This window comes from Mirounga angustirostris, unplaced genomic scaffold (genome assembly GCF_029215605.1).
Source record: "Mirounga angustirostris isolate CCGP_5_RB_7025 unplaced genomic scaffold, mMirAng1.0.hap1 SCAF_17, whole genome shotgun sequence".
Classification (NCBI taxonomy): Eukaryota; Metazoa; Chordata; class Mammalia; order Carnivora; family Phocidae; genus Mirounga; species Mirounga angustirostris.
The window spans coordinates 33,635,173-33,661,136 of NW_026991725.1; the positions used below are offsets into that span (position 1 = coordinate 33,635,173).

General features: G+C 44.9%; 1 long non-coding RNA gene across 2 annotated transcripts in view; it reads left to right on the forward strand.

Moving 5' to 3' along the window:
• The window catches only part of LOC123853832 (uncharacterized), an 85,392-nt gene that overhangs the window by 36,609 nt on the left and 22,819 nt on the right, over positions 1–25,964 (forward strand). The window contains exon 4 of one of the 2 annotated variants that reach the window (XR_010408369.1): positions 23,686–23,825. This is a non-coding gene — a long non-coding RNA (uncharacterized LOC123853832). Of the gene's footprint in view, positions 1–2,158; positions 3,913–23,685; positions 23,826–25,964 lie in introns of those variants that run through there. The other variant, XR_008507144.2, reaches the window with a different exon arrangement.

The window sequence follows — 25,964 nt, forward strand, 5'->3', positions numbered from 1 at the left end:
CCATTTTGCAAACATGTTCAGTGGAGCTCAGGGAAGTCACCTTGGAGACTTGTCCAAGGTGACACGATTTAGGGGTGCAATTTCACTCAGGTCCTGTCATTCCTAGCCTAATGTCAGGTTCACTAGACAAGGGAGGGTCCTTTTAGGAGTTTCACACTCGTCAGTAGCTCCAGACATTTATTTCAGCAGAACTTGGTGTCTGATCAAAGCTTTTGGCAAGGTTCGTTCAATCCATAATGACTGTTGTCTGCGGGCTAGGCATATGGGCCCTGCCCTCGGGCAGCAGGGCTATAATATTGTTGAACAAATAGTTCTAGGGCTGTTTAATTTATTTTATCCTAAGTCCTACTTAGAAAATGTATAGAGTATTTTGCAATAGATCAGAGAGAGAGGAAACTTGAAAACTTTCCTACCCTTTGACCAAGCATTCTACTTGAAGATCTTTCTAATTTTTCACCATCATAAACAACTTTGCAGTGAATCTTTTTTTTCTTCTTCTTCCTACACACATCTTTGTAGTATTGTTTCTGGCATTTTCTGAGGATAGACTCTTAGAAACGGAATTTCAGATTCCAGGTATATGGGCATTAATTAATTAACTAATTAATTAATATTTATGGGTTTACAACCATAGCAGCAGTATATGAGAGCGTGTTTGGTCTTGCTTTCTTGCTAACAGTGGATATTATCAACATTTGTTAAAGATTTGCTGTAATAATATCGATCTCTTTAGAGTTTAAATGAGGTGTAGCATATTTTCATGTTTGCTCATGATTTGTATTTCTTTTCCTATAGTCTGTTCTTACCCTTCACCTAATTTTGTTTGTTTCCTGTTGAGATGTTTGCCCATTTCTTATTGATTTGCAGTAACTCTGTGTTTGATATTATTTCTCAATCCATCGTAGCAGCCAAAAATATTTTCTTCTAGCTGTTATCCATTTGTTTGTTTTTAACCTTGTTTTTGGTGACATTTGTAGTGTAGATTTTCTATTTTTATGTTGTCAAATCTGTCAGATCTCTTCATTTACATCTCTTCCGTTTTATATCTTGCTTAGGCAGGCTTTCTTAGCCTTAAATCAATAAAAATATCTTTCTGTTTTTTTTTTTTTAATGCTTTTGTAGTTTTGTGGTTTATCTTTAGGTATTTAATCCATCTGGAATTTGTTTTTGTGTATGGCATGAGGGAGGGATCTAACCCGTTTTGTCAAAACAGGAAGTCTCAACACAGTTATTAAATACTGTTTCTTTTTCTCTCCACTTTAAAAAATGCTACATCATATACAATATGCTCACATATTCATGCTTCTGTTTCTGGGCCGAAAATAATTTATTCTAATGTGTAACTGTCACTCAATCAGTATTAGGCAGATGTGCAGTTTACCAAAACCAAATTACTTTTCTTGAAAGGAACCGTTCTGTCTCAACTCTGATAATCTTTTACCACTCAGATCTTCAGCATTTATGGCTTATTTTCTTTCTTCTGTTGCACGCTGTTCTATGTTACTCCTGAAACATCTTACCATGTGAATAGGCCTGATTTCTCCAATAAACAGTGGCAAGTCTGATAGCTTTTTCTCTTGCATATTCCCCCAGACTGTTAGGTTTTATGTGGAGCCCTGAACTTAGCCAATTTCAACAGACTTTGCCTTTGGATTATTCTTTAGGCCTTGTGTTTATTTGCTTCCAGGAGAAATCACAATATCCTGGGTTCTTAAAAGTGGGAAGGAGTCATAAGTCATCAGAAGCACATACAAGTTCCTAGGTCCCACTCCTAACATCTGTGACTTTTTGGTTTGAGGGTTAGCGCTAGAATCTGCACTTTTTAAACACCAGGCCTTTGCTTTGCCTGGAGGCTAGTCTCTCATTTGTAAATAAGGTGACAGTTGAACAACCAGAGCTGTGAGAACAAAACCTTATGAGGTTCCTAATGAGATGCTACAAATAAACTCTTGGGTCCTATTATTCCAAAGACTCCTTGGACATTTACTTCAGTGAAACAAACTGGAGATCTTTTAACAAAACGGAACCAGCAAAGCCAAGAAAAGAAAGAAAAGTCCAAACGCACTAGGTCGTGAAACTTCTCTGTTGAGTGTCTTGTATCTTTTCAGAATAAATGGGGATTAGGCATGACACCCTTACAAGTCTCTCTCCTCTGAAGGCACCATCAGAAGAAAGATTCCAATGCTAACATCAGTCCGTTGCCGTGGAAGCTGACCCAGAATGAACTGCTGCTTCCTTTTTCACCACCATCTCTTCTGGAAATTATTAAGAGATAGATGCCAGAGACCAGAATTTGAGAAAATGCCAGGAGTTTGTCCGATCTGGCTCTTTAGAGATGCAAATGTGCAAAAGGAATTATGAACACTGTGGATGGAATCATAATGTTTTATCTTGTCATCTCTACATCAAGGCTTAATTGGGTCTTGCTTAAAAAAAAAAAAAGAAAATGGGTGTTCTGTTTGTCAAGAGGAGAGGAGACCTCTAGATCTTTTACTTCTGATAATTCAAGTCCAGACTCAATAAATTAGTTCATTTATAAAGGATTCCTTTTCTCCATGCCAACGTGTAGATAGTCCTCTACTTACAATGGGTCAACTTCATGATTTTTTGACTTTACAATGGCATAAAAGCAGAATACATTCAGTAGAAACTGTACTTCAAATTTTAAATTTTGATCTTTTCCCAGGCTAGTGATAAGTGGTACAAAAGTGATCTCAGGTTTTTTCCTTTGGCTCTTTTATAGAGTGGTGCCTAATACAGGCTGAATTGTGTCCTCCCCATTCACAAAATTCAAATGTTGAAGTCCTAATCTCCAGAAGCTCAGAATGTGACCTTATTTAGAAATAGGGTCATTGCAGATATAGTTACTTAGGATGAAGTCATATTGGAGTGGGGCCCACACACAGGGAGAAGGCCATGTGAACATGAAGGCAGAGATCAGGGTGATCCACAGAAGTAAAGAATTGGCAAAAATCTCCAGCAGGCCACCAGAGGCTAAGAGAGAGGTATGGAATGGATTCTCCTTCCCTGCCCCCAGAAGGAACCAACCCTGCCAACCTTGATCTTAGTCTTTTGGCTTCCAGAACTGTGAAAGGATACATTTCTTTTATTCTAAGCCACCTGGTGTTTGGTGCTTTGTTATGGCAACCCCAGGAAACTAATACAGACCTAAATTTACTTTCTTAGAAAGTAGTTGATTTTTCAGGTACGGGTGGCTGAACCAGAGGAATCAGCTTTGAGGCCAGGTCATTGGAGACAAGTGAGACTTACAACTTGATTTAATTAAAAGCAAACTTTTATTCAACACTTGCTCTGTCAAGTGCTGGACTGGATGCTCAAAGGGGCTATAAAGGTAACACACAGATCACTTCCTTAAGGAACAGTCTAAGAAGGGATAGGAAAACATGAGAAAAGCAGATATGGTTACATGAAAGAGTCCTGTAATATAGGCCCAAATGCTGCTGGACTTAAGCAGATCAAATTATGTTGGGAAGATTAAGACAAGTTTTGTTTTGTTTTTTAAAAGAGGTCATATTTGATCTAGTCCTTAAACATTGGTAAAATTTTGACAGGTAGAAATTGTTGGGAGAAGAAGGGGAGAAAGTAGTGGGAGAAAATTTCAAAGTTGTTTTATTCTGTTGTGAACCTGAATGGTGGGGATTTGAAAATATGATGTTAATGAAGTCCCATTTATGGCACAAAATTTGGAATTATTCTTACTCCCCAAATTACAAACACAGCTTGTTGTATAACTTCTAAATGGGTAGGGCTGAATGGATAGTAAACTGTGTTCAAATTATTAGTAAATGTTGAGGCCTCTTTTGCCGGTAAAGCCAATTACTCACTCTTCCATGTCATTACTGTAATTATTCCAGAAACCAATCTGTTGTTTGTACGGTTTGGAAATTCTATGAATGATTGTGGCAATTATTACGCTATTATTTTAACACTTACAATTTTTAATAATGTAAAATCTTTACATGTCATGTAACAATGTTACCTAAGCTTTTATTATGTGTTGGTGCTAAGCCTGATACAGAAAAATGTGCCTAAAAAAAGATCAATAACTTTGCAACAATGTTAGATGTGGGAAAATGCTCCAAAAGCGACAGGGCAGTGGTTATCATCACAATAAGGGTAATTTAGAAGAATTCTCTCTGCAAAACATGAGAGCTAATGTGGAAAATAAACAAAACAAGTGGGTACACCTTAGGTTCACAAAAACTCTGTAATTGGACAAAATAATGAGGGAACATGGAAAAACGGATAGCTACCCATCTGAAAGAATAATTTTGCTTGTAGCTTTATGCATTCAGAGAACATATACTCCAGACTTTGTAGATGTTCCCACAGGATAACTGCTCCTAAGATACGTAAATCGAAGAAAACGCATTCCTTGTGCAAAATGAGACTGCCTCTAACTGAGAAGGTCCACCAGGGGTGGGAGGCAGTAAAGGCAGGAAAGCTGAACGAGCTAGAGAAAAGGTGGGTGGTTTAGCTTGGTGGGAGCATGGAGGAGCGGGAACCGGGATGGAAAAGGGTCTCAGGAGCACCCACGGACTGTCTCCATCTCCCAGGTAGAATAGGCAATAAGGGCAACCATGGAAGGTTCTGAACAGCGCAGCTGTAGTGCATCTGAGAAGGTAGATGCTCACCCAAGCTGCACATTAAGTGAATGACTCCTCAGAGCCATCCTGTAAAACGTTATCACTCCCTACACGGGGCAGACGTCACGTGAGATATACCCAGGTCCTGAGATCCAACACAGGCGTGCTCATCACATTCCCCTCCCGCCAGGATACAGTATGTCATTTTCCCCGATCCCTGCCTTGGCAGAAGGAGCAGTGACAGGCGCTTGTTCCTGATTCCAAGAGTCTCAGAATTCTAGGAAATCAGAGAAAGCAGCTCTGAAATGCATTTGGTCCATATACATGGCAATTCTTTTTCTTTCTTTCCTTTTTTTTTTTTTTTTTTACTGGCTCAAGCACACAGCTGTTCCCTGAATCAAAGATCAACTTGTGAGATTAGTTTTTAATGGTGGCATAGGGGTAATTGCTTCTGTAAAATATCTGCTCCGTAATTAGAAAACAAAGATTTCTTTGCCCCGACTGAGTGTAATTACTTTTGGCTACCAGAGGAAAAGTTTCAGGATCATCATCAAAATGCAACGAGGATTGTTTGCAGGGATATTTTTCTTTTCTATTTTTTCTTTCTAGAAAAGTAGCAAGGAGACTGTAGGAAGATCAGTGTTTATTAGTGTTTTATAGACTGTAAGAGAATAAAGCAAAACTCCCAAATCAGTGTGGGCTTATTAATACAGTTGATGCAGACCCCAAGGAATTAAATTCAGTCAATTCAAAGGAATTTCATTTTGAAAGGAAGTGAGGGCATATTGGAGTTAGGGGCTTTTCCTACCAAGTCTATAATTAGTGGTAATTCTAGGGCATCATTCACCCCCTTGAGTTTAAGGTCTGCTTTGGCCAAAAATGACTATTTTGGGTACCTCGGGCTTGCTCTGATTTGCTGTTCAGATCCATGTTCTGTGGCTGCAGGCTAGCTATGGTTCCACCCCCCTAACTGAGTGCTACTGTCATGTTTGTCAACTGTCTCTCTCTCCTTCTCCATATGTCACTTCCTCCATACTCGCCACGGTACGCCTCCGCTTCCTGAACTCTCCATTCTTCCTACAGTTCTCCCTACAACATACCCAGGCCCTGATCTGACTCTCTTCATTCAGTATTGCGAGCTTCTCAGTCTCAACCCTACTTTGCTTTCCCTAGTTTCCTAAATGCATCCCTTCCCGATTTTTCACTTCTGCCTTGCAAGTTTCCCAAAGCAGATTCCCTCCTGGAGCTAGTGTAACAAGTTGAAGGACATTTGTTCCTCTCTCCTTGTCCTTTGCAGGCCACTCTTCCCCTGACCAGGAATGTCGGTCCTGCCTGTAGTCCCACCATACGACTCACTACATATTCCTTCCCAGGGTACCTCATCCTGTTCCTTCCATGACCTTCTATTTGTGTGAATTTGCAGTGCATGTACTAGTCTTCTGAGCTCCAGATCCATGTAGCCAACCAACCGGATAGCTCCTCTTCAATGCTGTGTTTCCTAGGGCTTCTATACCAAATTCCTACAGGCTGAATGGCTAAAAACAATAGAAATTGCTAGATAACATAGTGATGTTAGAATTACTTTTATTGGTAAAAATAAGAGCTTGTCAACTAGCATGAGGACTCTTACGAATGAGCTCTCACTGGAGAAAGGAAAGTATTCGGGTTTTGAGTGTTGGCAAACATATATACATGTATGTATATATATATGGAATATATATTTGGAATATATATATATATCATATTTGCTTCTCTTAAATCAAGACCAGACAAGGGCCAGATGCCAGCAAGGCCATGACAGCAGTGACCTACCAAATAATAGGACAGTGGGGTTAAGGACAGACCCATCCGGCCTGAGGAAACAGCAGTTAGGGTTCAAGCCCTGCCTTGTCATTGTCTTCCTGATCCGTGTTTCCTCTGGTTTGAGATGCAATGTTGGCATCTTGGGGACCAAAAGGCAAACAGCAAACAACTCCCAAGAGGAGATTTTATTCTGTGGTGAACACTGTCTCAACTAACAAAATATTTCACTGTGCATTTTAATCTCTGGACAGGACCGTGGTAAGAATGAAAAGTGGATCAATGAGGGAAGGTTATGCCTCCACTCCTCCTTCCCTACTTTCATTTTTAAATGTTTCTAAACCAATACCACATTGACTTCCTTTCACTCCAAGGCAAACTGTTTTATTTCTTATTCAGTTATCACAGCATACTGATCTGTTCCTTGGCTTCTGGATAGATGGTGTTTGCAAACTTAGCGGGGGCACAACGAAGAAAGAAGAAAGAAAGAAAGAAAGAAAAAGAAAGAAAGAAAGAAAGAAAGAAAGAAAGAAAGAAAAGAAGGGAAAGGAAGGGAAAAGAAGGGAAAGGAAGGGAAAGGAAGGGAAAGGAAGGAAGGAAGGAAGGAAGGAAGGAAGGAAGGAAGGAAGGAAAACTGGCTAGTCCAGAAAGGAAAGGGCTAGGGGCAATATGATTTTGATAAACTGAATGGAACAACTGGTAAACCTTCCTAAAGGCTATGGCTCTTCATTTTCCAGATGCTAACTTCTCTACCGGAGAGAATCATCCCTGTTGGGAGGTAAACGAGCTGGGTGATGGAATAGCAATGATGTATGCGTTGGCTCTTCTCCATTTCTGCTTCTGTGGCAGGGTTTGACATCTTTATACATGGCACAATGGCTCTGGAAACCCAGAGCACCTTTCTGTGCAATGCTTCCAGGCCATGCAGATATTTCCAGAGTTTAGAGGTCCCAGACTACCTTTTTAAAATTAATTAATTCTCTACTTCCTTATTTATTTTATTGAGATATAGTTGACATATAACACAAGTTTCAAGTGTACAACATGTTTGCTATTTGTACATATTGTAAGGGATCACCACAATAAGTCTAGCTAACATCTGTCACCATACATAGTTGCAATTTTTCTTGTGCTGATGACTTTTGAGATCTACTCTCTTAGCAACTTTAAAATATGCAATACGGTATTATTAACTATAGTCATTATGCTATACATTAGATCTTCATGACTTAATTATTTTATAACTGGAAGTTTGTGTCTTTTTACTCCCTTCATCTATTTCTTCCATCCCTCATCCCTTGCCTCTGGCAACCACCATTCTGTTCTCTGTATCTACAAACTTGGGTTTTTTTGTTGTTGTTGTTGGTTTTTCAAAAAATCCACATGTAAGTGAGATCATATGGCATTTGTTTTTCCCTGTGTGACATTTCCCTTAGCATAATGCCCTCAAGGTTCATTCATGTTGTTGCAATAGCAAGATTTCATTCTTTCTTTTTTTTTTTAGAGACAGAGAGAGTGCGGGGGGGCGGGGATAGGAGCAGAGGGAGAGGGAGAGAGAGAATCTCAAGCAGACTCCACACATAGCACAGAGTCCAACATGGGGCTCGATCTCACAACCCTGAGATTATGACCTGAGCTGAAATCAGGAGTTGAATGCCTAACCAACTGAGCCACCCAGGCACCCCAAGATTTCATTCTTTTTTATGGCTAAAGAGTATTTATATATATATGTATATAAAGACATATATAGATATAGATATGTACATCTTTATCCATTTGTCCATTGATGGACACTTAGGTTGTTTCCATAGCTTAGCTATTATAAATAATTCTGCAATGAACATGGAGGTTTTTGAATTAGTGTTTTCATTTTCTTAGATAAATAGCCAGAAGTGAAATTGGTGGCTTATCTGGTAGTACTAACTTTTTTATTAAAGTATAATTAACATAGAGTGTTATATTAGTTTCAGGTGTACAATATAACGATTCAATATTTCTGCACATTACTCAATGCTCACCACGATAAGTATACTGTTAATCCCCTTTGTCTATTTCACTCATTGTTCTATTTTTAATTTGTTGAAGAACTACCCTACTGTTTCCACAGTGGCTGTATCATTTTACATTCCTTCCAAAACTGCACAAAGTTTCCAGCTTCTTTACATCCTGACCTACACTTGCTATCTTCTGGGTTCTGTTTTGTTTTTTAATAGTAGCTGAACTAGGGCGCCTGGGTGGCTCAGTTGGTTAAGTGACTGCCTTCGGCTTAGGTCATGATCCTGGAGTCCCGGGATTGAGTCCCGCATTGGGCTCCCTGCTCAGCAGGGAGTCTGCTTCTCCCTCTGACCCTCCCCCCGTCTCATGTGCTCTCTCTCTCTCTCAAATAAATAAATAAAATCTTAAAAAAAAAATAGTAGCTGGACTAATGGGTATGAGGTGGAGAGCAACTACATTTGAAAGTAGCTTTGTTCTCCACTGGACAACCTGATGATGGTATTTTTTACCCATGTGAGTACGAATAAATATATTTCTCCAATCTACTGTTTAGTGGTTGACTATGGTGCTGTTGTTACATGAAGAATAGACAGGTGGATCCAAGTTAAAAGAAAATGGGAAAGAGCCAAGCAGGGCACATCTTAAGGGAGCAAGGGAAGCTCAGTGCAAGTGTGGACAAAGCCCAGCTGAGCTGGTGAATGCTGCGTGGTAGACTGGTCAAATTATATCCCTTGGACTCAGATCCTCTTTAAAGGCCTGCACCTCAGAGACATTTTTGCCGACCAAGGCTCATCATTATGAAGACCGGGCATGATAACAGTAATTTAAATGAAGTTAAAAGAGCGGTCTAAATTAGAGCAGGTACTCATGTTTCAACGGCTCTCAAGAAGAGTCTCCAGGGGATGAAGAAAACTCACTGGCGGAATAATGAGCAAAATCATCTTTTGAAGGTGAACTTTACCAGCCCTGGCTAGCAAGGTTTAGAAACAGGTAGCTCATCCCACGGCTCGAAGAGTTCTATCATTTTCTTTCAAGTCATTCCAGTACAGAACAGTTTTCGGCAGCAGCTTGGTCTACCCTGTGACTCAGAGCTTTGCCTCAAATGCTACCTTGTCTCTGCTAGAATAGCTAAAAGGCTACCTAGTCCCCCATGCGGGGAGCTTCAGAACCACTCTCTTGAGGAATTCCTGATGGAGAATGTGGCTTTTTTTCCCCCCTGCACCTGTCCCTAGAAGGTGTCCCTTCACTGCTGTCTTTCACACACTCTGTACCCATCGGGGTGATGGTAAGCTCCTTTGGGAGAAAGGGAGGGGTCCTTTTCTTGCTGCACTTTATGACACCCAACAGAGGAAACGCACAGCATAGGTGTGGGAGTTTGGCTGACTTGTGGTAAAAAATAAACACGGTTTCCTGTTTGCCTCTTATTTTTGTTCCTAAGTGATGAGGAGTTGCTGGTACTTCCTGCCAGGACTAGCATTTTATGCAGGCAAAGAAGGTGTCATCTGGGGACCAAAAAATATCCATACCAGCAACCTTGCAAAAATCTTCACTTCTCACTCATCAGTATCATTGCTTAAAGTAATATTGAGTGTCTTAAATTGGGCTAAATCACTGTGTTACTTGGAGTGTTGAAAGAGTGACACCTTGAAGCATTATAATTTTCTCATGCATCCGATTAGCTTGAAGCAATTCCAAGTCCAGAGAATATTCAGCCGTCCATCCGTCCCTCTCCATCCATCCATCCACCTCCATCCATCCGCCCATCCTCCATCCATTTTTTAGTTGCCTCTTTACTTCCAACTAATTCTCCACAATCTAAGATTGATCTTACATGGTCTTGTGAATTTTTCATAATTCCAGTTGGCTTTCCAGCAAGACTGCAACCTCCTGAGCGATGGGAGACCATCTAGTACTTGGAAATGTTTCCATCAGAGTGTAGAGCAAAAGGCCAGGTGCCCAATAGGTGTACGACGTATTCGTGTTAAAATTGAACGAGACCCGGGAGCTGATCTGCCCCCCTCCCCCGGCAGGGGAAAGGCCTCCAAACCAAGCCCTCCTCCTGTTTTCCCTGCAAGACTCCTGCAGCCTGGCTGTTTTCCGACTGACGTACAAGATGGGCAGAACTGCCTCAATTACTCAGAACACTCGGTGCTACCTCAGGGAAATGCCTGCCAATTGCAGGAGAGTCTGCTGACATCCACTTTTCGTTCTTGGAGCTTTCAAACCTCCCGTCGGCCCTCTGTTATAGCCACAGTCACCTCTGAGTCACCTGGTGGGGTCACTAGCATCATTGGTAGTCCCTGGTAGCAGCTGCCCCGTCAGTGCAAAACCACACTTGGTGTCCAAAGCCTGGGTGCCATGTTTTATTTTCATTCTTCCACTTCTTCGCCAGACATTTATTAGTAACCTTTGAGTACCAGGCATTGGACTGGGCACGGGGGAATACAGTGGGGCATAACACGTAATCACCACGCCTTAGGAAAGCAGAGCCTTCCAGACGGACCACAGACGACCACAATGCATTGCAATAAACCCCATTAACAGTGGAGTAAGGTAGAGAGGAACCAGTTCCACCCGCAAGCCAGGGGAGGCTTCACCGAGGAGGTGATTTTCCAGTTGAGTTCTGAGGATAAGCAGGAGACCCCCAGGGGAGAAGGAGAGGCGGGACAGTGGTGGCAGAGGGGATCTATGTGCCCAGGTGCAAAGGAGTGGAAGAGTCCAGGATAGCCAGTGGGGAGGCGCGGTTTGTTGTGAGTGCAGGGGTGTGGATGTGAGGAGGTGGAGCTCAGAGGAGGTGGGGGGGTGGGGCACGGGAGGGGAGGCTGGAGCAGGTGCAGAAGGGCTGTGGGTGGGTGGCATACTGAGGATTTGAGCTCTTGTAGATAGACAACAGGGAGCCATTTATGAAAGGGGGAGACAGAATCACATTTGTGTCCAGAAAAATCTTTCTGACAAGAGAATGGCTAGAGAGCTATTGTATGCATAGAGAAGGGATGGTGAGTGTGAAGTTCAGATAGTAGAGGGAGGCTGGAGACGAGGGACATACTTAGTTTGAAAGATGCTTAAAAGATTGGAGCCATAGGTGGGCGACACACACACACACACACACACATGTTAAGATCGACTCCAAGATTCCAGTTGCAACAGCTTGGCAGCTTTATCAAATGAGATGGGGAATGTGGGAGAGATTGAAGATGTTGGAGTGTGATGTTTTGGGCTGGACATGCTGAACTAGAGACACCCAGGCAAGTCTGGAACTCACAGGGAGAGGGACAAAGGTACAAAGGGTGTTGTTTCAGGCTATAGAACTCTGCACTTGACTCACAGATCACAACTTTAAGGTAAAATGCGAAGCTTTCTCTTCTTGCGCATTGGATCGGCTTGGGTGCGAGTCTGTCACTGTAATTTCCTAACAGCCTGATCTGATGCACGCTAACCCACAGCTCCCAGCCTGCTCGCACATCTGAAAGATGGAGGATATTAGCATCAATTCCTCGTGTTGATATATGGATCCACAGTGTTGTGGTGATGTGCTGAGACACAGGAGACCGTCTACAAACACCGTAATCAGCACGGTGCAAAGCTCTGAAAAGACCATACTAAGCACTCAAGTGGGCTCTGTGCAAAATTTAGTTATTCCCCAAATTCTCAATTAAAAAAAAAAAATCCAGAAGATCCTTCTGGCTTTCAGCTAGGTGCAGGGTTTCATTATGCTTACCAAAGCCCTATTTCCTCACCTTAATTATTCCTTGAGGAAGGCTGTAGCTTCTGAAGGACATTGGGCCCTGAGATTCAGCTCACGTGTTGCCTTTCCTGGCACTCCAGAAAAACAAATGTTGGAAAAAACCCCAAAGCCTACTGTCCACACAGCAGTCCTCAGCGATTCCTGCAATTGCCCAGTTACATGGCTATTCACGACATGCAGATTATAGGGTTACTCAGCTAAAGGCTCTGTGGCTCAACCAGATAAAACTAAATAAAAAAGAAACATGCAAACGTTGGACGTTTTTCTGAGCATATGGGCAGCAGTTACTTCTAGTCAGCAAGAAATAGGAACAAAACCAAACCAAACCGTGAGGGGTTTTTTTTGTTTTGTTTTTTCTGTTTTGTTTTGCTTCTCAAGGATGTGGGTTATCTGGGACCCAGGAGCACTTACAAGGAGCAGCTTTGTTTGAAAAGACCTTGTATTAAATAAAAAGGGCAGGATTTTTGCAATGTTTATGCGGGCCTAGTTTGGGTGGTTGTTGGTAACCTGTGTTTTGGGACTTGCGTGGGGGTGGTGGTCTATAGATCTTGAGGCCAGCCTGGGCAAATAAACCCATTCCAGCAAACAGCACCACCATCTACTCAGTTGCCGAAACCAGAAACCTAGATGAAAGATGGAAACCTTTTGCTCCCTCACCTGTGACATCCACTCAAACATCAGTTGTTGCCAGGCCTCTGACCCATGGCTGTCTCTCCCCCAATTCTGCCTCTACCTTGGGCCCAGACATCATATCCCTAGCCTGGACCATGGCATTGCTCCCCTAGCTAGAGTCTCTTGTCTCTGATTCTCTGGTTCTCTCCATACGGTAACTAGGGTCATCCTTTTAACAGGCAAAATCGCATGGCTCTCTTGTGGTTGAAACCCTTCAGTGGATCCCACTGCCCTTGAGGTGTGGTTGAGCCTTTGCCGTGGCCTCTGAGGCCCCTCCTGGCACCTGATGACTCTTCCCCGTCACCTGGCACCACGCTTCCCCCTTCGCTGTTTCCCACTCCAGCCCCATGGGTCCCCCTCTCAGTTTCCTGAAAGCACTGTGCTCACTTATCATTAGGACTTCGTAAGAACAGTTCCCATGCCTGGAAGATGCCTCCACTATGGTTGACTCATCTTGGTCTCAGTTGAAATGTCACTTCTTCAGAGAAGCCTTCCCTGATTTTCCCAGGAAAGTCTAGCCACCCCCCCCCCCCCGCCCCCCACCACCAGTATGCCACATGGAATCCTGCATCTCCTGTTGGAGATCCTTCATGGAGCACCCTTTATTGCAAGTCATTGCTGGTCGGTCCTTCCCACTAACCGTTAGGTCCGTTTGTGTGGGGGAGTAGAGACCACATCTGTCCTGTTCCCTGGACTACCCCTAATACCTGTCAGTGCCTGGTACACTGTAGGGACTCACTCAAACATTTGCCAAACGAATGAATGTGCCAGAGGGATAGGTACTTGCCAGGGATGTGACAACATCCCTGGGGAAGAGGCTCTCGGAGCTCCCTCCCCACACGCAGCAGGGAGTGCCCATCCCCACAGCCAGCTCGAGGAGGGGGCAGTAGAGTAGAGACTGCATCAGGCCCAGCGACAGCGCGGGTCACTGCCATGTTCTGGACCTCAGAGCTCGGTGGGGAGGATTCAGGCAGTGGGCTGCATAGGGGCAATGGGGGCGCAGACCGGGGACTCCTTGCGAATGGGGATGTTGTCATGCTCACTGTCAATGCCCAGGGTCTGAGCTCAGAGGGCCCCGTCTTCACTCTTCCTCATTTCCCGATCCCTCTGCCTCCCTCCCCTACCTGTCACCCACAGGACCCAGAATCCCATGCCAATGTAAACCCCCAGGGATGGGAAAGAGCCTCTCTCCAGATTACCAGCTGTGGTCACACACCCTCCCCCCACCCAGGCAGGCCCAGTCCGACCAGCTTCGCAGATTTCCTCTCCTTCCTGCCACCTCGAAGCACCTGGGGGGGTTTCTGAAGGCTCCCATCTTTTACTCTATCCAATGACGTCTTGGAGGTCACAATGACAAAGCAGACGGAGAAGTTTAATTAACAGACCATTAAAAAAAATGACAATTTCTAGAGTCTCAAATGAAAGGTGCCCCTGAAACGTAAAACTGGAACCAATCCCATTTATGTGGGATTTCCAGGCTGGCTTCCTCCTCGTAAATAACCAACTGCAGCAGCTTTCCTCCACTGGGCAATGGCACCAGACTCTGTCGGTCCCAGTGCCTCCCAGACCAGGCTCCGGGCACCTGGTGGGGCTGTGGGGAGGCCTGGGGGAGCCGCTCCTCATAGCAGGAGACTTTCTTCACTTTCAGGGAGAAAAGTTAGGTGTCAGAGAGAAAGGCGGAGTTCCCAGGTGGGTGTGAGTGTGCGTTTGTTGGCTTAGGGGCTGCGATGGTGGATTTTGCGGCCCCAGTCCTATCCCTCACCCTTCCTCTTGAATTCATTACACATGTGCACGTGCACACGAGTCTGGATTTGAGACTTAGCATCAAGCTTTGGAGAAGATAAGGAAAAAACAGACAGCTACCACTACGTCCTCATTATGTGCCAGACCCTTCCTGCACCTCACCTTGATGAGAGGCTCGCCCTGGTCTCCCCTCCTCACCCGAGAAAGGCTGGGGCACTTGGGTGGGGAGCTCAGCGAGCGGCAGAGAGAGTTGAGCTGCCGGGCGTCCAGTAGCCCATTCAAGTGACAAGGCAAAAATGAGAGTAAGCGTTTCCTCACTGCGATGGTAGAAGCGGGAGTCCCAAACCGGAGGAAATGCCACCCCTAATTCTGTTCCCCCGACGAACAGCGAGGGGCAGGTGGTCTTGCTGCGAAGGGAACCCCAACAAAAGGCCCTGTAGTTTTATGGACACTGAGGTCAGAGGGGAGAGGGGGTGCTGGGAGCGGAAAAGTACTGGGGACTGAGTCTGGGTGGGGAAATGTCCTGGTTTCACCCCTCGTTCTGCCCGGCAGAGGCTCTGAGGAAGATCCCTGTCTACCCAAGGCCTCGGGTAGAGAGACCCAAGAATGAAGGCGTCTGGCTAGGTTCTCCAAATGTGAGAAAAGCATGGGGCCAGAGAGGCCCGAGTCTGATTGCGATTCCCTGTCTGTGGTCAGGCCTGAAAAGTCACACCGAGGCTTCTGACCAGGAATCAGACTGCTCAACATCCCATGCATCTTGCCCCAGGCCACGGTTGTGAGGGGCAGAGCCCATCCTCAAGCCAACCTTAAGCTTCTTACCATCCCAGGAGCCTTCTCCCCGTTCCCCTGCTTTCCTCCTAACTTCCCCACTCACGGAACCACACGCCGCCAAAGGCCCAGCGGCTCCCTTGCGGGGTTCTCGCCATGGAAACTGCCTGCCCCGCCCCCCCATAGCTGCCAGAAGATGGGTGCCCTCACTTTTTACATCAGAGCCCCAGAAGGCAGCAGCCAAAATTGAAAGATGTTACCTCCAAGCAATGGCAGATGAATCCATTGGCATTTGTCAGAGAGGCATGGGTGAAGTTATCAAGATAGCTCAGAAAAGAGCAAAGAACACATAAAGCACAGGGCAGAATGGGTAAGAATGTGTGTGCTGGTTCTGAGCAAGTGTGGAATAGAAATTGTTGCTCGTCGGGGCTGTGGGGCAGAGGACAGGCCTGGGAGAGCATGTCCAGACTCTAGAGGGTGCTCGTCAAATGCCCGCACAAGAGAGGAGGCAGGCGTGTGATGGTGTTCTTGTACTTTCTTGAAACTTCATACTAGTGGATTATTGTAGTGGAACAATAGTGTGGATTAAATGAGGTAACGCCACAGAAGCTTTTAACACAGGGCCTGGAACAAAGTGATTACTCAGGATTTGCTGGCTGATGCAATCATTATTACTTCTCACTGATGAATCTTGCCTTGCTCGAAGCCGATAGTAGAAGAAAGCTCTGTCTACATAGGTCTTGCCTTGTGTATTAATGGGTTCCTGCAAAGCTGTATATAAATCAGATGTATTGTCAGTTGTGAATTAAATTGATAGTTCTTCCTTTTAATGCTGGAGCACATGGGCTAAGTGTTGGAAATCTCCTCTGTGGGTCTCAAGCTTTCATTGGCTTCCATTGTGATTGCCCAGAGCTTTTTCTCTGCTCCGGTCTGGGTGGAAGGCTACACCTTGTTTAAAGGAAAACATGCTTTAAGTGCCAAGTGGAAGACCTCTGGTTGAGTAGCACTGATGTTAAGCCCTCACTGGCCCCCATACAGAGCTTGGCCTTTGCTATGGAATCCTCCAGTGGTATGGAAACAGCAGGTGGGAAGGAGTGGCTCACTGAATAAAAGGAGAGAATTCCGGAAGCTTATACACAAACAGCCAGGTTATGCACAAGATATGCAGGATGGTTTCTTTAATTTTTTTTATTGTTATGTTAATCCCCATACATTACATCATTAGATTTAGATGTAGTGTTCCATGATTCATTGTTTGTGCATAACACGCAGTGTTCCATGCAGAATGTGCCCTCCTCAATACCCATCACCAGGCTAACCCATCCTCCCACCCCCCTCCCCTCTAGAACCCTCAGTTTGTTTTTCAGAGTCCATCGTCTCTCATGGTTTGTCTACCCCTCCGAATTCCCCCCTTCATTCTTCCCCTCCTGCTACCTTCTTCTTTTTTTTTTCTCTTAACATATATTGCATTATTTGTTTCAGAGGTACAGATCTGAGATTCAACAGTCTTGCACAATTCACAGCGCTTACCAGAGCACATACCCTCCCCAGTGTCCATCACCCAGTCACCCCATCCCTCCCACCCCACCCCCCACTCCAACAACCCTCAGTTTGTTTCCTGAGATTAAGAATTCCTCATATCAGTGAGGTCATATGATACATGTCTTTCTCTGTTTGACTTATTTCGCTCAGCATAACACCCTCCAGTTCCATCCACGTCGTTGCAAATGGCAAGATCTCATTCCTTTTGATGGCTGCATAATATTCCATTGTATATATATACCACATCTTCTTTATCCATTCATCTGTCGATGGACATCTTGGCTCTTTCCACAGTTTGGCTATTGTGGACATTGCTGCTATAAACATCGGGGTGCACATACCCTTTCGGATCCCTACTTTTGTATCTTTGGGGTAAATACCCGTAGCTCTCTTTTCAACTTTTTGAGGAACCTCCATACTGTTTTCCAGAGTGGCTGCACCAGCTTGCATTCCCACCAACAGTGTAGGAGGGTTCCCCTTTCTTGCAGGATGGTTTCTTAACACAGATGGCCAGTTAGCCTGCAGGCAGGTAGAGTAGTGATGGGGGCATTAGACAGCCCTCTACCATGTATCCTTCTAGAAAAGGAACTGGGTAAGTTCTTGACTTCTTTTGCTGGTAATTTCATCCCCAAGAAGGTGGATGAAACCACACAGAGGTCTTCCACTTGGCACTTAAACCAGTAAGGAAGACTGGCTGGGAACATTAGGGCGAAGGCAGCTTTGGGGGAGAATGACCACTGGGTAAGCAGATTACTGCAATGGTAAGAGCATAGGTTCTGGAGCATCATCTCCTGGGTCCAAATTCCGCTTCTGCGACTGATTAGCTATGTTCCTTTACCCTGCCTTGACTCTGTTTTCCTCTTTGGAAAGTGGGCATAATAGTAATACCTACTTCATAGTGAGCTTGCTGAAAGTCAAAGAATCGATACACTTAGTACATGGTAAGTATCAGTATGCGATAAATTTTAGCTGTTAGTGTTATTGTTACTTGAGTTCATATTTGTGATGGAAAATTTAGATGGACATAATCATAGACCTTATGGAAAAATTTTAAAAACCTGAGGTCAGCAAAGCAGGTACCTTAGCCAGAACTTATAAAGGGAAATCTGGGTTAAGACAGCTCAGCAAGCTTTTCCTGTAAAGAGCCAGATAGTAAATATTTTCAGCTTTGGGTCTCTGTTGCAACTAGTCAACTCTGCTATTGTAACACGAAAGCAGCAGTAGACAATATGTAAACAAATTGGCATGTCTGTGTTCCAATAAAACTTTATTTATAAAAACACGAGGAGGGCCGGATTTGGCCAGAGAACCATAGTTTGTGGATCTCTGGCTCAAGCAAAATGGGAAACACTAAAATATAAAATTCTGCCTGTGTTAATTGTAAGTGGTATCAGTAAGATGAAAAGCAAGCAGGCAATTAATCAACACAGCTGCAGAGGGAGCTGTTTGCCTCAGATTGAGAGAGGATGTGTTTCCAAATGACATATCTGATAAAGGGTTAGTATCCAAAGTATATAAAATACTTATACAACTCAACACCCCCAAAACAAATAATTCAATTAAAAATGGGCAGAAGAAATGAACAGACATTTCTCCAAAGAAGACATCCAGATGGCCAACAGACATGAAAAGATGCTTAGCATCACTCATCATCAGGGAAATGCGAATCAAAAGTACAATGAGATAGCACCACACACCTGTCAGAATGGCTAAAATCAAAAACACAAGAAACAAGTGTTGGCGAGAATGTGGAAAAAAAGGAACACTTGTGTACTGTTGGTAGGAATGCAAACTGGTTCAGTCACTGTGGGAGACAGCATGGAGGTTCCTCAAAAAAATTAAGAATAGAATGACCCTATGATCCAGCAATCACACTACTAGGTATTTACCCCCCAAATATAAAAACAGTAATTTTTTTTTTAAAGATTTTGTTTATTTGAGACAGAGAGAATGAGAGAGAGAGAGCACATGAGAGGGGGGAGGGTCAGAGGGAGAAGCAGACTCCCTGCCGAGCAGGGAGCCCGATGCGGGACTCGATCCCGGGACTCCAGGATCATGACCTAGCCGAAGGCAGTTGCTTAACCAACTGAGCCACCCAGGCACCCCTAAAAACAGTAATTTAAAGGGATACATGACCCCTTATGTTTGTTGTATTATTATATACAATAGCCAAATTATGGAAGCAGCCTGAGTCCATCCATAGGTGAATGGATAAAGTGGAGATATATGTATATATCCATCTGATGTCTCCTTCGGAAGAATGGAATATTACACAGCCATAAAAAGAATGAAATCTTGCCATTTGCAATGACATGGATGGAGCTAGAGAGTATAATGCTAAGTGAAATAAGTCAGTCAGAGAAAGACAAGTACCATATGATTTCACTTGTATGTGGAATTTAAGAAACAAACAAAAAAATGAGCAAAGGGGGGAAAAAAAGAGAGACAAACCGAGAAATAGACTCTTAACTATAGAGAACAAACTGTTGGTTACCAAAGGGGAGTGTGGTCGGGGTGGGGGGGGGGTGGGCTTTTGACCAGCACCAGGTGTTGAATGGAAGTGTTGAATCACTCTACTGCACATCTGAAACTAACACAACACCATGTGTTAATTATACTAGCATTTAAAATAAAAGTAAATTAAATTAAAAAAGAAACTCCAAGAAAAAAAAAGATAAAAGAAAAAGGACATGTGCTCGAAGAGGAGGAACTGTAGTGTTTTCTGCGTAGCATACTGTTCAGAAATATATGGAGGTCTATAGCTATATGATGCTATTAACAAAAAGATGACGCCCTCCATGAATTTGTGAGAAAGGTTAAAGATTTTTCTGAGAAGAAAGAATAAGTTTTGTTTCTGTTTTGGGGGGTTGTTTAGTATGTTCAAAAGATGGAAGCAAGGAAAGGATAGAGCTCCTTCCTAGGGACAGCGCTATAAGGAAGAAGACACCATGGCTTCAGTAACCATGGCAGCAAGAGAAGGGACCCGGAAGTGGATCAGGTGGCCTGTCAAGAGGTGTCAGGCAATGGTGGCAAATGACAACCCAGTGAAAACTATGGGAAAGAGATCGAGGCCCAAAGGAAACCCGGCATGACCAATAATGGCAAGAGAATGAAAAGCAATCTAAAAGTGCCTGGATGAAAACACTAGTTGTCTCTGAACAGTGTGATTTGGGTCATTGTTATTCTCTTGATTGGACTTTAGAGTAGTTTTTATTATAAGCATCCATTACTTTTATATATTTTTAAAGATTTTATTATTTATTTGACAGAGAGAGACACAGCGAGAGAGGGAACACAAGCAGGGGGAGTGGGAGAGGGAGAAGCAGGCTTCCTGCTGAGCCAGGAGCCTGAAGTGGGGCTCGATCCCAGGACCCTGAGATCATGACCTGAGCTGAAGGCAGACACTTAATGACTGAGCCACCCAGCTGGCCTGATCCATTACTTTTAAAATCAAAGGAAAATGAAAGCCAGTTAAGGTGGAGGAGGTTTCTTGGAGGAGCAACCTTAGGATGGGTGTTTAAAAATTATAAGAAGATAGATTTCACCCAGTGAAAATAGAAATTTCTCACTGTAATGGTCTGACCTGCACACTAGTAAGTGTCCATTGTGGCAGACATTGATTGATCCCCCATCAGTCATTTTATTACTTTCTTTCAGTGATGGTAGAACTTGCTTCCCAGCTTTCCTTTTGGTTATAGCATGGGCAAGCTGCACCATCCTAGCCGAGAATTGCTGAAAAATCTGCTGAGTGGTTCCCAGGAAAGGTTCTCCTTGTGTGTATGTGTGTGTGTGTACACGTGTGCATGTATTTGTAGCATGAGGAGAAACTTTGGCCTTCCTGTGTTGGATGTGCTCATGTGAGGATGTGGTGTTTGGTGCAGTGGCAACCGCTTTGTCACCACGAGGAGTGAATTCCGAGGTTGCCATCCAACACTCTGGTGATGGTAGACCAGGAGATGGAAAGAGTGGGGTTCTTGATTCATTGAACTGTAGCCATCCCTTCCCCCATCTTTAGACTTCTGAGGAAAACCTATTGAAGATTCAGTTCTAGTTAAGTATTGCAGCTCCTAATTTTCTCACTCTCCCCAGAATATTCACACAGACGCATGTTGGTGGCTCTCAAATTATCTAAGTCAGGTTTGAGAACGTTTCAGTGTTCCTGAGTCTCTGGTCTCTAACTGTTTTAATGCAAAGTCTTGCAGTAGGGTGCCAGAATGCAGTTTTAAAATTTTTATTATTTCATGTCATTAGATTTTGTTGCTTTAACTATTGGGGGGAATAAAGGCATTTTAATGTGACTCGCTGGCTTCTCTTTTTTGTGGTTGCTGTCATCCTTTCTCACGCCCAGCTCTGAATCCTGGAGATTCCCTTCAGTGGTGCAGGAAATTCCCATTCTCTGCAGGTTCGGACTCATGGGCAGGTCTCGGGGAAACACCAGTCTTTGCATTTCCTACAAGGTGGAGAATAATGGCAATGACGTACAGTTTGGGGGGCGGGGAGCACTTGGTCTAGCATAGCAGGTTCATATCCTGGCTCTGCACTGAGCAATGATAATCTTGCCAGTTACTTAACATGTCTCAGCTTTTCTTGGCTCATCGATAACTTGATGGTGATGTTAATGTGGTGGAAGTCATGAAGATTAAGGATTGGTAAAACCTTTAGCACTACACCTGGCACATAGTACAAACCCAACACATGGGTGCTGCTCTTCCCCATCCATAGGCAAACAAGGATGGGTTGGTCATGCTGCCAGCTGATGAAGTGAACAAGGTTGGGAAGGAGTGCCCGAGTGACGATGCATGAAGGTGGTGAACAGAGAATTTGTTAACAAAGGAAATTCCAAGACCCCACCCAAACCCTCTGAACTGAAATCACTATAAGTCTGGGAATTTACATTATAATCAGGCTTCCCAAGTGATTCATATGCACACTCAAATGTTAGAATCATAGGCATGTATGTCTAGTAAGACATCACAGTAATGGTTTTAAGGAAATGCATTTAGGAATGGTCCCATTTGAATTGACATGAGTCCAGAAGGTCACAGGTAGGGTAGAGGGATAGGAGCCAGAACCATCTTCCCTTATCCCCAAAATTTCCCTCTTCCCCAGACCTCTCTCTCCTCTTGAAATGGTCTTATTTCAGAACACCACAGCTACAACCCTTTTGCCTTCAGATCTCCCCCTAAACCTAAGGTTACTGTCTGTTAGGGACTAGGCTACAGTTAGTCTCTTGTGGTAGATGGGATTATTGTTTTCAGTTCTTCACTCCCTCCTACCTATGAACTTGCAGTCAATAGAAATGGAATGAGTGTATTTCTCTGCAGGCTAGCAAGTGAGAAACATGGGGGGTTGTAATGGTAAGCCAGTAAATTTTAGGGTAGCTTGTTATGCAGCGTTTTTGTGACCAGAACTGACTAACATATTTCTTAAAAGTGGAAAGAACTGGGGTTTGTCTGTGTTCTCACTGAAAGACTTACAAACGCTTTTCCAAGGAGAAGCTTGCTCACCGTTGTGGCGAGGGCCTGGAAAGGGGAGAAGATCTGCCCAAACTGATAGCATTTGCACACGTTGATATCTCCAAAGCGACTGCGGCGCTCCTTCCGGCCGGCTAGTCTCTTCTCTGCTTTCATGTCCATGAAGTGCCGGAAGGGGCCCTGCTGGGGCAGATGGGCCACATGCACCTGCAGTGAGGAGCTGAGGGCTGAGGTAGCACGTGATTACCAAGTCCCATGTGCTCACACCAAGACAAGGTGTACTTTTTAAAAACAGCCTGCTCTTGTTCATGCCTCTTGATTATTAGTTGGATTTCCATTTACCTTTCTTAATTTTCTATGGCCTTGGGAGACGGATCAAAGGGCCATCCCTTCTGTTTGTTGCTGGGAGCCTGACATGCTAGATTACAGGTCAGGGCACTGAGTTCTAGTTAGGAGCTTGCCACTCGCTACAGGAACTTGGGCACTCACCACCCACCCATATGATGGATTATTTTTTCCAGCCTTAAAATGGCACGGTTTATATGAAACTGGAATGTCAAGAATGCCATGGGTTGCAAGTCATCCTTCTTGGAGGCAAGGGGCAGGAGGCAGGGTGCGATGTGTGTTGCAGGGTCCTATCTTGCGATTCTAATCTGGCTTCTATTAGAAACTGAGGCACAAAGGAGCCCCGCCTGCATTCCGCTAGGAGAGACACCACCGTAAGGTACACACTGGATTCCCAAGCCAGAGAATTCCCCTTCACGGCACCCTCTGCCTGGACCCAGCTCTCTGTTGGAGGGTCCTGCTGGGTGCCCACTGCCACGACAGTGTCAGTCCCTGCCTTCCAACTGCCGTGATGCTTGCTTTCACCTGGTCTTCCCGGTTCCTGATGACCCCACCCTCACTCAGATCCCTCTCCTGCCCTAACCTCTCCGGGCTGACAACAGAGCATCAAATTCTGCCCGCACACCAGTTTCTCCAAGGAGCTGCTACCCCTCCTAGCTCTGCCCGTGTGTGGCCAGTGGGAGAGTGGTGCCCAGCCTAGATTCTGACCCCGGGGCCACCCCGGGCATGCCCTGCCCTCCCTGCCTGCAGAGGTGACACTTTTACAACCCACAGAGGCAGGGACACAGTCGGGAACATGGGGAGGGTACGGATTCCTGTTGCTGATGACCGAACGTGCCCTCCTTCCCAGCCGACACACCTGCGAGGGTGGGGGCTGCTGAGGAGTGGGCGGCTGGACACGCCGCAGGAACCTCATCCCAATGAGGGGCTTGGGCCATTTCCTGCCGCCCACACAGCAGGAAACATAGATGCGTGTTGTTTTACTTTTCTGCAGCACTGACCATAAGGAGCCCGAAGGACACCGTGCTAGCAGTTCTGGAGGCGGGCGGAGGAGCTGAACAAAACCAGGCACCACTGGGGATTCCAGAGATCCAACATCCCACTTCCTGCATGGAGAAACTGAGACCCAGCCAGGTGGGAGGACTGTCTCTCTGTTACCGTCTCTTGCATTGAGTATAAATTCACTGCATGGCTTCAGGGTGGTGACTCTGTTCCGAGGAAGGCAGTGTTCAGAGCCCACCTTGAAGAGCGACGGCATGAAGCCGCAGGGATGTCCATGGCGCCCGGGCACCCCGAGCACTCTGGACGGGGCCAGAGCACGTCTGCAGGGCACAATGAGAGGCCTCCAGCCGGGCCTCCTGCCGCCCTCCTCCTTTCCCTGACTTGCCACGTTGCCTTCCTCTGGGAGAGTTAGCATCTCCAGCATCATTGTCACTTTCTTAACACAACGCAAGCCTCACTTTCTGCCCTGGTCTTTCCCCCCTCCACCCCTGCCCTGCCTCCCCCCGTCCCCCGCCCTCGCCTCACTCCTCCCCAGCCTCACTCCTATTCCTCTTTCAGGGCTCTGATTTTGGCTTCCAGTGAAGGGCCACCTCCACCAGAGTTAAGCCCTAGCCCACGCCCCCCCAACTCCTCCTCCTCTGGGCTTCCTGACCCTTTACCCCAGGGATCTGTGTCCCCCACTTGACTTCTGTGAGTGTTTCACTCCACTTACTCCTGCTCCTTTGGTCCTTGTCAGCTCTTCATTTGTTGAGCGTACCCCCATGCGGGGCACGCTGTCATTCCTCAGTGTGCAAAGGGTAAGGGGAAAAAGGGATCCTTGGAAGACTCACGTCATGTATTTGTAAGCTTTTTGATATTGGAGGAGAAAAGTCCCAGCTTCGTCCCATAGCTTTGGTGGTGTTCAGACTCGAGATTAATGGTGGGTAAACAGGTCCCAGTGGGACCGGCAGCTTCCAGTCTGTTCCAGGGAAGCGAGGAGAGAAATGCCATGCTGTTAGGATCCATGCACAGCGCTAGACCTAGGGTTCATTTCTTTGTGTTTGACCCCACCCACAGAATAACAAGGGAGGTTCGAAGGAAGCAGACCCTCAACCCAGAGCCAAGAATGAAAGCCCTCATTAGGAGAGACACATGGAACCTATAGGATAGTCTGATTTGCTTTTTGGAATATGATAAGCACAGTGGGCAGTTCTCTTTGCTAGATGCATTATTGGCAAATTGTTTTGCTGATGCCACATGAGTTGAGTTAATTATTGCTCTGGGGGTTTAACTGAGTAGAGAAGATCATTACGGGCTTCAATACGGTCATTTAATTAGGTTAATTAAGTAATGAATTATGTGACCCTCTCACTTTTTTGGATTTATGCAGAATTATTTTTTCATATTAGTGCAGAAGTCGGCAGACTTTCTCTGGAGGGGCCAGATGGTAAAAACGTTACGCTTTATGGCCATATCATCGCTGTTGCAACTACACAACGTGGTTGTTGCCACACAAAAGTAGCCACAGATAACAAGTAAATGAGTGGGTGTGGCTGTTTCTGTAACACTTTATCGGTAGGCACCAAATGTAACTTTCATATCATTTTCATGTATCACAAAATTTTATTCTTTTGATTTCTTTCTTTTTTTTTTTTTTTTAAAGATTTTATTTATTTATTTGACAGAGACACAGCGAGAGAGGGAACACAAGCAGGGGGAGTGGGAGAAGGAGAAGCAGGCTCTCCGCTGAGCAGGGAGCCCGATGCGGGGCTCGATCCCAGGACCCTGGGATCATGACCTGAGCTGAAGGCAGATGCTTAACAACTGAGCCACCCAGGCGCCCCTCTTTTGATTTCTTTTTTTTTCAGCCATTTAAAAACGGCAAAACCATTCTTGGTTTGCAAGTCATCCAAAACAGATGGCAGGACAAATTTGGCCTAATGGGCTGTAGTTTGCCACCCCCTGCATTAGTGGATGCTTCAGTACAACCCCTGTTGCAAGGAGACAAGTGCTGATTTCCAAAATAGAAGCAAGGATTCTGAAGTTTTCTCAGCAATTTCAAAATCACTGTGCAAGATAGACATCTGGCCCATGGCCAAGCCTTAAGCAAACCAAGCCGAGGTTGGCTGGTCTAATCCAAAGTCTAGGGTTCCCAGGGAACATGAAGCCATCCAGTTCATATTCTCGACCTTATGTGGGACCACATTTAAACCAACTTAGGGATCCAAGGCTCATTTAGAGATACAAGGCTCTCGAGTCCTAGCGTAAATGACCTCATCACCGTGACCCTTA